Source organism: Martes martes, assembly GCF_963455335.1.
Source record: "Martes martes genome assembly, chromosome: 5".
In the NCBI taxonomy this organism is placed as follows: domain Eukaryota; kingdom Metazoa; phylum Chordata; class Mammalia; order Carnivora; family Mustelidae; genus Martes; species Martes martes.
Genome location: NC_137892.1, coordinates 31,758,813 through 31,769,995, shown reverse-complemented (window position 1 = coordinate 31,769,995; position 11,183 = coordinate 31,758,813).

Below are 11,183 nucleotides of genomic sequence, written 5' to 3'. Positions count from 1 at the left end.
TGTTTCTGCTTTATTCGTTTGTGTATTTGTTTTGCTTTTTGGAGACCGTAAATAAATGAAATCATATGTTGTCATTCTTTGTCTGATAGACTTTACTTAGTTTAGTATACTCTAGGTCACCCACGCTGGTGCAAATCTTTTTTATAGCTGAGAAATACTCACACACACACACACACACACACACACACACCACCTTTCTTATCCATTCATTTATTGATGAGCACTTAGGTGGTTTCACTTGTTGTATGACATGCCTGGGGAAGATGACCACAGAGTGACTTGTTTGTGAATATTCAAAGCAGCATTATTCCTAAAAAAACTTGAAGGAAATTTACTCACCAAAAGTTGAATGGATAAACAAATTGTAGTATCTGTCTATATATAATGAAATACAATTCCGCAATAAAAAATGAATTACTGATACAAATAAAAAGAGAGATCAACTAGAAAACATTGGTTTTAATAAAAGAAGCATACACAAAATAGTACATACCATATGGTTGCATTTATAGAACGTCCACCATTAAGCAGTGCTGTCCTGTGCTGATGGAAATCAGATCATGTTTGCCTATAGCTATTGGTGAAGGACTTGACTGAAAAGGGGCACAAGGGAACTTTCTGGGAGTGAATGAAATGTTTGCTATTTTTATTGATACAGAAATTACACAGATGTATGAATTTATAAAATTTGATATCATTTTAAGTGGGTACACTTTATTGTATCTAAATTATATCTGAAAAACATGCGAATTAAATGTGAAAATGACAATACGCCAGCAGACACAACATATTAGCTAAAGTGTGTAAAGTGACAGTATCAAGTGTTGTTGAGCATGCCGAGCAATTTGAATTATCTTACACTGCTGGCGAGTAAATTGATGAAATCACTCTGGAAGAGAATTTGACAGTATTTACTTTACACAAACTTTGGTATACCCAGTAATTTTACTGTAGAGTAAATACCCAAAAGAAATGTAGAAAAATGTTTATAGCACCACTGTTTATAAAAGCCAGAGGGTGTGAGCAATATGAATGTTCATGTATAGTGGAATGGATAAATAAATTATGACTGAATGTTACACAGCACTGAAAATAAACAAACTACTACTATATAGAGAGAGATGAACCTCAAAAAAAAAAAAAACAAAAAAAACAAAACCCCAAAACAAACCAGTGTTGAGTGAAAGAAGCCAGAAACAAAAGAGAATATACAATATGATTCACTATGTAAATCTATAGTGTTAGAAGTCAGGATAGTGGTTTCTTTGTTGGGGATAGTGACCGGTAGGGTCATAAAGGTATTTGTACAGATAATATTATAGTTTTGAGTGTTAGTTACCTGGTGTGTCTACTTCATAAAAGTTCATGAAGCTTGATGCTTCTATTTGTATACTTATCTATGTTATACTTCAATAAAAAGTTTATTTAAATAGTTGAACAACTGGATAAAAAAGAAAATGTTCACTCTTGCAGCAGTTTTGAATATAATTCTGCAAATTCTGTGATGTCTAAGAGAGCTCCTGAGCCCTATGACCCACAGAAAGCCACAGATTTCATGGAGTACCTTCTTTGTACCCAGTGCTACCATGGCTTCTGGGGGAGAACATTAAACCAACAAAAGCCAAAATAAAATCCCCCAAAACTAAACAAACCAATTTTATCCCAAAGGTTATAACAATTTTTTGAAAGAGGAAAAAGATGATGCATTATCTTAAATATCAATAGTGAACAAAAAGGCAGGGAAAATCAATAACATAACATAGTTGGATAGGATTATATGTATTTCCAAAGGAGCAACTAATGAGAGTCAATATGATTTCAACTTTATGTCTTAGAAAATGACATCAAAGTATTTGGTAGTATTATCCATGACATAATGAAATGTTAGGATCATGCCTGATAAAGACCTCTGTTCGGTCCTTGTGGTACAGAATTATTCCACACACAGAATTATTCTATTATATACAACATATATACAGCATGCACAAATATAACTAACACAGGGCCCTTTGGGTCAAAAAAGAAAATACCATTTTTTTTAAAGATAGAATTAAAAAAAAGAAGAAGAAGAATATCACCATCCTTTTCCTTTCACCATGTTGTTGAAAGGGTTTTCTGAGATAATTTGAGGGAAAACATTTTGTAATAATTCCCACTATACGTTAATTGTTATCATTAAATCTTAGCATTCAGAATAGCCAAAATCCAGCATATCTCAAATGCTGACTTTGACGTAAATGTTGTGCTTTTCAGTGAAGGTGTATGATACTGGTAGTTAACCATATGTACAGCCAAGATCTACGTTGTGGACTTGGGAGTATTGAACTCAGTTATTGTGTTCTTTTATTTAGTTGGTACTTGTAGAAATACTCCTCCAGGCACTCAAATGAACAATGTTAAAGGTTTATAGATTTAATTGATACCCACCACATCTGCAAAAGGATCTGAGGCTTCCACAAACTTAAGTAAGTTATGCATTTGTAAAATTTTCACACCAGCATGTTATAGAGTAGGTTCTGCATGCTGTTAGTTCCGTGGGAGGTTAACAATGTGACAAAGGGGAAGAAATATATTATGTGGTTAAGTAAATTGAACACTAGTTAGTAGATTTAATTGGCAACATTGATTTCCTCAGCATAAGTAGTCATGAAGATATATACATTGTGAATTCACAATGGGGGGATGACATGTCTAGGAAAAACTCACTGTATCTCCTTTCCTTACATACACATACTTATGACAACAGGTATATGGGGTTTTCCCCACACACCAAGCAATTCTCTGCAGTACCAGTTGGGTGTCCTGCAATTCCATTCAATTCTGACACCAACCAGAGTTAGCACAGACCCTATGGAATAAGGGCTCAGTTCCATAACACTGTTTGCCACTTTAGACACCAATTGCAAGTAACCAGCTGCAAATTGGAGATTCCCATGATCTCTCTTTGGGTTTCATTATTCCCTAGAACAGACTCCTCAATGAGAGACACTTAGTTACATTTATTTACCACTTTATTATATGATAAAGAATATGATCAAGAAACAGATGAAGAGCTAGATGAAGAGATACATAGGGTGAGGTCCGGAAGGGCCCTGAGTGCAGGAGCTTCTGTCCCCCATGAAGCTGGAGTATACCACCCTCCTGGCACCAACCTAGAAGCTCCCCTAACTCCATACTACTGAAACTGTATTGAAGTATTCATCAGATAGGCGAGATTGATTATCGTCTCCATTTCCAGATCCCCTCTGGAGAGTAGGGGCTGGGTCTGAAAGTTCCAGGGTTCTTATCCTGGTTTGGTCTTTCTGGTGACCAGCCCTTATTGAAGAGTCACTTGATTAGAACAAAAGACACTCCCTTCACCCAGGAAATTCCGAGGGACTTAAGAGCTCCGTGTCAGATGCTCCCATCACTCAGGAAATTATAAGTCTTAGGACTTCTGCATCAGTAACCAGCGTCAAAGCCTAAATAGGAAATCAGAAGATTTTCCTACTATCTCTATTTACACGGGTTTTAGGAGCTCTTTGTTAGGAACCAGGAAAAAAGACCAATATATGCCTTTCTTATTATTTCACAACATACTATGTTTGCCATATGTATTTGGCCATTTGGTCAGAGACAGCTTTCTTCATGACACTTCACATAGGAATATATTCTGCAGTATCCATTTTGGGAAATGCTACTTTCAATCACAATATGGAAGAATGTCATTGAGGATGTCCCCAGTTATCTTCCTTTGTTAGCTACTTTTAATTTCATATCCAGCTACTCCTGAATCCCTTCTGATGACTGGTCAAGGACTGCAACTAACAGGCGACTGCTGGAGGTACTTTCAGGAGGTATGTGGTATGGCAGAGGAGAAAAGAAATGTAACATTCAGAATTTTCTGCCCTGTTGTATAAGACCTTTCCCCTCACTGCCTCTGCCACCACTGCCAAACAGTTCTTTAGCCAAGATCTCAGGGCCCAGAACATGAAAGTCCACCTTCAGTTACCAGTCTCAAGCTGGCTTGCATTTTTAGCCTCAGACTTACTGTCTTCTTTTTCTCATGGTGTCGTGGCTGTCTGATTTAGTGGGCATCATAGGACAAAGCTGTCAAGAAGAGGCCACAGTTTGTAAACGATAGCAAAAGTATCAACGAAGAGCATGAAAGCAATTACCTTGCAGATGAAATTACAAGTGTTAAGGCAGTTTGAGGTCAGTAGAAATCTCCATCGTATTTCAAAAGCTTTGGGGCTTACCACTGCTCTCTGGGAGTATTGCATAAAGGCATAATATAAGCCTAAGGACCTTTAAATGCTATTAATTAAATTCACCATAAAAGGATTGTAAAATTAGAATTGTTGTGCTCTCAATTATGATTTATTTCATTAAGATGACAAAATTCTGTTTTACAATGATGATTCAAGACAGTTAATAGGAAGTAATGTTTGAAATACAGAAATTTGTTCTATACTGAACTGTATGGAAAAAGTAGGACATACCACTTGAGGGAATAGCTATGCCACAGTGTATATGATTATATGAGCTACACATACACAATCACATGCGCAGGCAGGAATGTTTCTTTTGGCATGTGAAGAGATACCTGAAATTAACTTGTTCTTTTTTTTTTAGAAATATTTTTATGCAGTTAAATGTAAAAGGGGGAGAATGGTATAATTTTTAACATGGTTTGATGCAATGTATAAACATCTCATAAAAATCCATGATAAAAGCAAGAGATAGTAATTATGACTCCTCAGTGATTACCTTTTAAAACTATCAAGAAGGATTTCCACAGTTGGCTTCTTTTCAGAAAAACTTTTGACTGCTTAACAATGATCACAACTTTAAAAATGCTCTGTGACTGATGCTTTGGTAATAATTAATTCTGTGTGTGTCAGCTTTAGTTAGAAATAATAGAAGGAACTGAGGTATTATATTAGGGTATTAGCATCAGGACAGCCACTAGAACAATATATACCCTCCTACATATCAAAATAAAAAGCTGCTGGAGGGAAGAAAGAAAGGAAAGAGGAAAGAAGGGGGGAAGGGAGGGAGGGAAGAATGAAGGAAGGAAAGAACTTTGCAATGTTTCCCTAATCCTAAGGAAAGATTTTTAAATTCAGTCTGTTGGGAAATAATTTTTTCACTCACTGGAAGTTCTGAGGAGATACAGACCTAGAGAATTATGATTTGAGATGGTTCTCTTGTTTTATTGGTATCTCCTAAACAGTAATATTCATTTTGCCTGTGTATTAGTTTCTGCAGAGAAGCACAAGCAGTAGGATATCTGTCTGCCTCTCTTTCTATATATATGTTTGCATATATATATATATATATATATATATATATATATATGTGCTTGTATATACATGAATTTGCATACATATATAGGGGAGATTGGCTCATACAATTACGAAGGCCAAGAAGTCCCACAGTTTGCTCTGTACAAACTGGAGAAGCATAAAACCTGGTAAAGCCGGCAAGCTGGCAATACATTTCAGAGCTAGTCCAAAGGCCTGAGAACCAGGGCAAACAATGATGTAAGTCCTTGTCTGAGTATAAAAGCCTGGGAATTGGGAGGACTGATGATATAAGTGATGATCATAGTCCAAAGGGTGAGAAGCAGAGGTGTCAATGCCCAAAGGCAGGATATCTATGTCCCAGCTCAAGCAGAGAACAAATACGCACTTCCTCAGCCTTTTGGTTCTATTGGGACCCTTAATGGATTGGATGATGTCCATTATTGGTGAGGAAACCTGTATTCAGTCTACTAATTCAATTGCTAATTTCTTTTGGGATCACCCTTATAGATAGACTCAGAAATAATGTTTTACCAGATATCTAGGCAGCTCTTAGGCCAGTCAAGCTGACACATAAAATTAACCATCATAGCCCATCTGAACTTTCACTGTCACAGTAGCTGTAGATTTAGAATGTTGGTATCTGGAGACCCTGAAATAGAGTTCATTTCCTACCCTGTTTATTACTTCTCTGTGCGAGATGTTTTCATCTAGAAGTGCTTCATGTGAAAAGAAACTATGAGAGGTCAAATTAAGGGAGTGAGGATAAAGGAAATCTGTCAAATGATAAACACCAAATGCCTAATTAACTTAAACTCAAGTTAACAACTGCATGAAATCTTGGCCTTCATTACTCCATTCTTTTTACTGGGAAATGAAATAATGAGCTCCATGTGTGGTACATTACCAAAGAAGTATAGAGACCAGGTCATTTTATTAATTGCTGTGAACTGCCATATTCATTTGTTATTACAAAAAGGTGCCAATCAAATAACTTTTTCTTTTAGAATGGCTCTGTTTACTTAGCTTTGTGTAGGCGTTACACTAATAATAGGAGGAAGGTGATTATGCGTACATTCAGTGCTACTTGACTGTGTGTTCCTGCAATTATCCTGGAAAAAATGAAGAAAGAGATTGGTAGACTTTGATATCCTGTCCTTCTGGGAATAGGTGAAGAGCGAGAAAAAGGGATTAATATGGAGTGCATACTATAAATGTCAGGAACCAATTTGAGTGTCCTGGGAGGAGGTATTTATTTTTTACACCTTTTTTCAGTAGCTTAGCAAGGGGCTCCATAGCCATTTGGGTTATATCAAAAGAAAAGGATGGTAACAACCATTGAACTTTGGACATCTTTCCTTTTAACAAGGGTACTTTCTTACCCAGGAAATTCTATTGTGAGGCAGTTATTAAGGTATCCTCTATGGTGCCCTTCCCTTCCTTTATTCTGTATGTTGATGGTGTATAGAGGCTGAGTGTGCCTCTTAGAGATTTTCACATGGTGAGGTCAGTCTAATTTCTCCACTGAAACAATCCTTCATTTGGGATAAGAGCTAGAAAAATATGGGTGCTTTGCTATCTGTCTACTTTTTCATAACAAATATGATTTTTCTTTACACCATACTGGCGCAAATAGTATATGTGTCTATGCCCTATTTGCCTCACACAAAAAGATTCTTCTATATATATGTTATCTTATTGTAATTTCTATCCTAAGGTGAATTTAGATGTCCTTATTTTGTAAACAAGGGAATGTACACAAAATTCAATATCTAATCAGGGGCAAAATGCCAACAAACTAGATTTAGAAGATAATTTTCTAAATGTGGTTAAGGGAATCTACACAGACTTAGAGCTACCATTGTACTTGATGTTGAAGGACCAAAAGCTTTTCTCTTAAAAATGGAAATGAGGCTAGGAAGTCTACTCTTACCATTTCTTCTCGACATTTTACTAGAAATCCTAGCCAGTGCTACAGGACAAGAAAAAGAAATGTAAGCTGTACATATTTGAAAGCAAGAAGTAAAACTATGTATTTGAGAATAATATGATTGTCTATCTAGAAAATCCTTAGGAATCTATGAAAAAGAGAGCTATGAAACTACGAGATGGGTTTAGCAACATCTAGGGTACAGGTTCAATATTCAAAAACCAATTACATCTCCATCTTATTTCTGTGGTAGGCAGAATAATACTCTCCACAAACTGCCACACCCTAATACTCGGAACTTATGAATATGTTACCTTATATGACAAAAGCAGCTTCACGGATATGAGGAAAAGTATTCTGAATTATCTAGGCGAGCCCACTCTAATCCCACTCCAAGTGAGATTAAGACCTAAATCCTTAAAAGTGAAGAGTCTTTTCTGACTGTGATCAGAGAGACATGAAGATGGAAGAAAGGTCAAAGGGATACAACATTACTGGCTTTTATGATGAAGGAAGATGGGAGATAAGAAAAGAACACAACCAACCTCTAAAAGCTGAAAAAGGCAAGAAAATGGATTCTTCCCCAGAACAGCATAACTGACAACCATGCGAGACATGTGTTGGACTTCTTACCTACAGAAATACAGTACAATAAATATTGTCTTAAGTTACCAGTGTTGTGGTAATATGTTAATCAACAATAGAAAACTAACATCAGTAGTAAAGGAAAATAAAATTAAAGAACAATACAGTTTATAATAACATCAAAACTATGAAATATGAAGGAACAAATTTAATAAAACATATTACCTGTAATGAAAGCTAAAAAATATTGCTGAAAGAAATTAAAGAAGACCTAAATGAATGGAAATGGATACTGTGTTCATGGATCAGAAGACTTAGTTGAAAATTGAAATTTTGAAACCAGTAGCACTTCTGAAACTATAACCAAAGAGCATAAAAGTATGGGAATAAGTTTAACAAAAGCATGCAGGACTTTTATGTTAAAGCCAAAATATTTCTGAAAGAGATTAAAGATCTAAATAAATGGAGAAATATATGTTGGCTTGAATTGTAAAGTCAGTTGGTTACAGTTTCTAATCTCTCACAATTATCTATAGATTCAGTGCAGTCCCAATCAAAATTCAGGAAGTGTTGTGTGTGTGTGTGTGTAGAAACTGACAAGATGATTCTAAAATTCATATAGAAATGCAGAGGTTCTAGAGTAGTCAAAATAATTTCAAAAAGAAGAACAAAACTGGGTGACTCTTACTGCTTGATTTCAAGACTTACTATAAAGCAGCAGTAAACAAGAACATATGCCATAGGTGTCAGGTTAAATTTATAGATAAATGAGAAAAATAATTAAGGAGTTTTATATATAATTTATGAGGAAATCCTATACCTTAATTATAAGAAAAAAACCCTGATCCTCTTATGAGTTGAATTATATCTTCTCAAAAGATTTTTTGAAGTTCTAACTCCTACTACTTCAAAATGTGATCTTATTTAGAAATAGGGTCTTATATGTAGAATGGTTAGGATGAGGTCATACTGGAGTAGAGTGGGTCTTTCATCCAATATTACTAATGTCTTTCTAAGAGGAGAAGAAGGGACACAGATACTGGGTGGGGAGCCACACTGCGATGACAGAGGCAGAGATCCAAGTACTACAGCGATAAGCAAACCATCAAAAGCTAAGAGGTAAGGAAGGATTCTCACCTACAGACCTCAGAGGGAGTGTGACTCTGCCCATACCTTGATTTTGGTATGGGCAAACTATCTAGCCTCCAAACTGTGAGACAATACATTTCTGATATTTTAAGCCATCCAGGTCATGGTACATTTAAAGCTGTTGTGTGATGTATGGATGTGTGGTACATCTATTCTGTAGAACAGTATTCCACAGTACAAAGGAATGAACTAATAAAAGAATTCACACAGCAACATGTGTGATTATCAAATGCATTATGCTAAGTGAAACACCCAGACACAAAGCCAAATGCTGTTTGATTTCTTTTATATGAATTTACATACGGGTAAAACTTCAGTGGCCGAAAACAGATCCATGGTGATCAGAGGATAGAATTGGCAGCAAAGAGCACGAGAGAATATTTTTAGGCTATAAAAGGTGATCAATATCATGACTGTAGTGGGGTTCATACCACTCTATATTATAATTTGCTAAAGCACATACAATTGAACAAAGTTGGAAAATTCTGTTTTATGTAAGTTACATCTTAATTACAAAAGAAAAGCATGGTATCTTTTTTTTTTTTTGATGTGTATCATTTTTATATAACCCTGTTTGTCTTCCTATCCCTACTTACCTAACATTTCATGTTTAAATGCAGAGAGATGACTAATAAAGTTTATTCAGGGCTAATAGTTGTTTTCTGGGGGGCATAGTTTAAGGATTTATTTTTTAATTGTATTGGTCAAACTCTTCATAATACAGCATTTCATAAAAACCAGTAGTCATTATTTTAGAATAAATTTAAGAACAATACTAACTATATTTTTATATATCATATTGAACTATGCCTTTTCACGTTTTATATTGAGCCCCTACATGCCAGGAAATTGGACAAGAAAGCATATAATACATGATAGTCAATCTAGGTATTAATGACTTAGGAAACATTTACTTTTTAATCGTATGGGTAGATCTAATCTATATTATATGAATTATTTTATGTCAGCATATATTGGTAATATTATTTGATATTATCAAAATAAACACTCTGGGACATTTCTTACAGAAATAAATTTATCTCTCAGATCACTATTTCGCTCTGAGTTTTAATCTAAAGGTAGATCATATCTCAACTCCTTTAACATTCTAACAATGCATTATGTTTTTGAAGTAATTCTATGGTGAAATGCATTTAGGTATTTCTGTCTTAGAAAATGGAACCTATCTCCTGTTATATACAACATCAGTAAATTGTAGAAACCTTTAGGGTTATTCATTGTTCTAAATGCTAGCCTATAAAGTTGGGAGTACTTGCATCTGAAACCTATCTTCTTAGATTCTGGGGTTTAACAAATGTTAAAAACACTTCAGAACTAGGGAGCCTGGGTGGCTCAGTTGTTAAGCATCTGCCTTCAGCTCAGGTCATGATCCCCAGGTCCTGGGATCAAGCCCCACACTGGGCTCCCTGTTTAGCAGGAAGCCTGCTTTCCCTCTCCCACTCCTCCTGCTCTCGCTGTCTCTCTCTGTGTCAAATAAATAAATAAAATCTTTGAAAAAAAAAAAAACCCTAAAACTTCCAAAGAAATTGCATGCTTAATAAGGTTTTTTTATATTTCTCTGACTATATAATCTATTTATAGATCATCTACATGTATCTATCTAGCTATGTATCTATCTATCCATCCATTATCTATCTATCTATAAGATAACATAACACTAAATGTTAAAGATATTTTAAGTGTTAATGACATGAATATAAGATATAAGTATATCTAAGTTATAGCAGAATATGTGCTTTTGTGAAGACAAACAACATATTTTTGCTTTGAATGATCTAAGGACATTCCCATGAGGTTAGAAGGGATTGATATAAAAATCCTGATTTGTGTGGCATATTTACATATTAATATATTGTTTATATTTCCTTGGTCTATCTTTATACAAGAATAATTTATCCATTTATTAATATGACTTAAAGTGTACTTCGTCTGCTTAATACTTTAGTTAGGAATAATTCTAAGTTTATTTTTAGAGTTCAGGGGTCCCAAACATCTTTATCCTTTTTTGGCCTATTCCCCCATTTTATTGCCCCTGACTCTGATGAAGTGCAAACTTCCTACTTTTGAGGAACATCATCTGAAAGCAGAGGTGATATAAATTTTGGTCCAAAAAGTATTTGTTTTTTAAGGAGAAAACAGGCCACGAATACTAAATCCACAACTGATGGTGATAATGCAGGCCCTTTGAAACCTATACAGAGAGGATTTGTGTT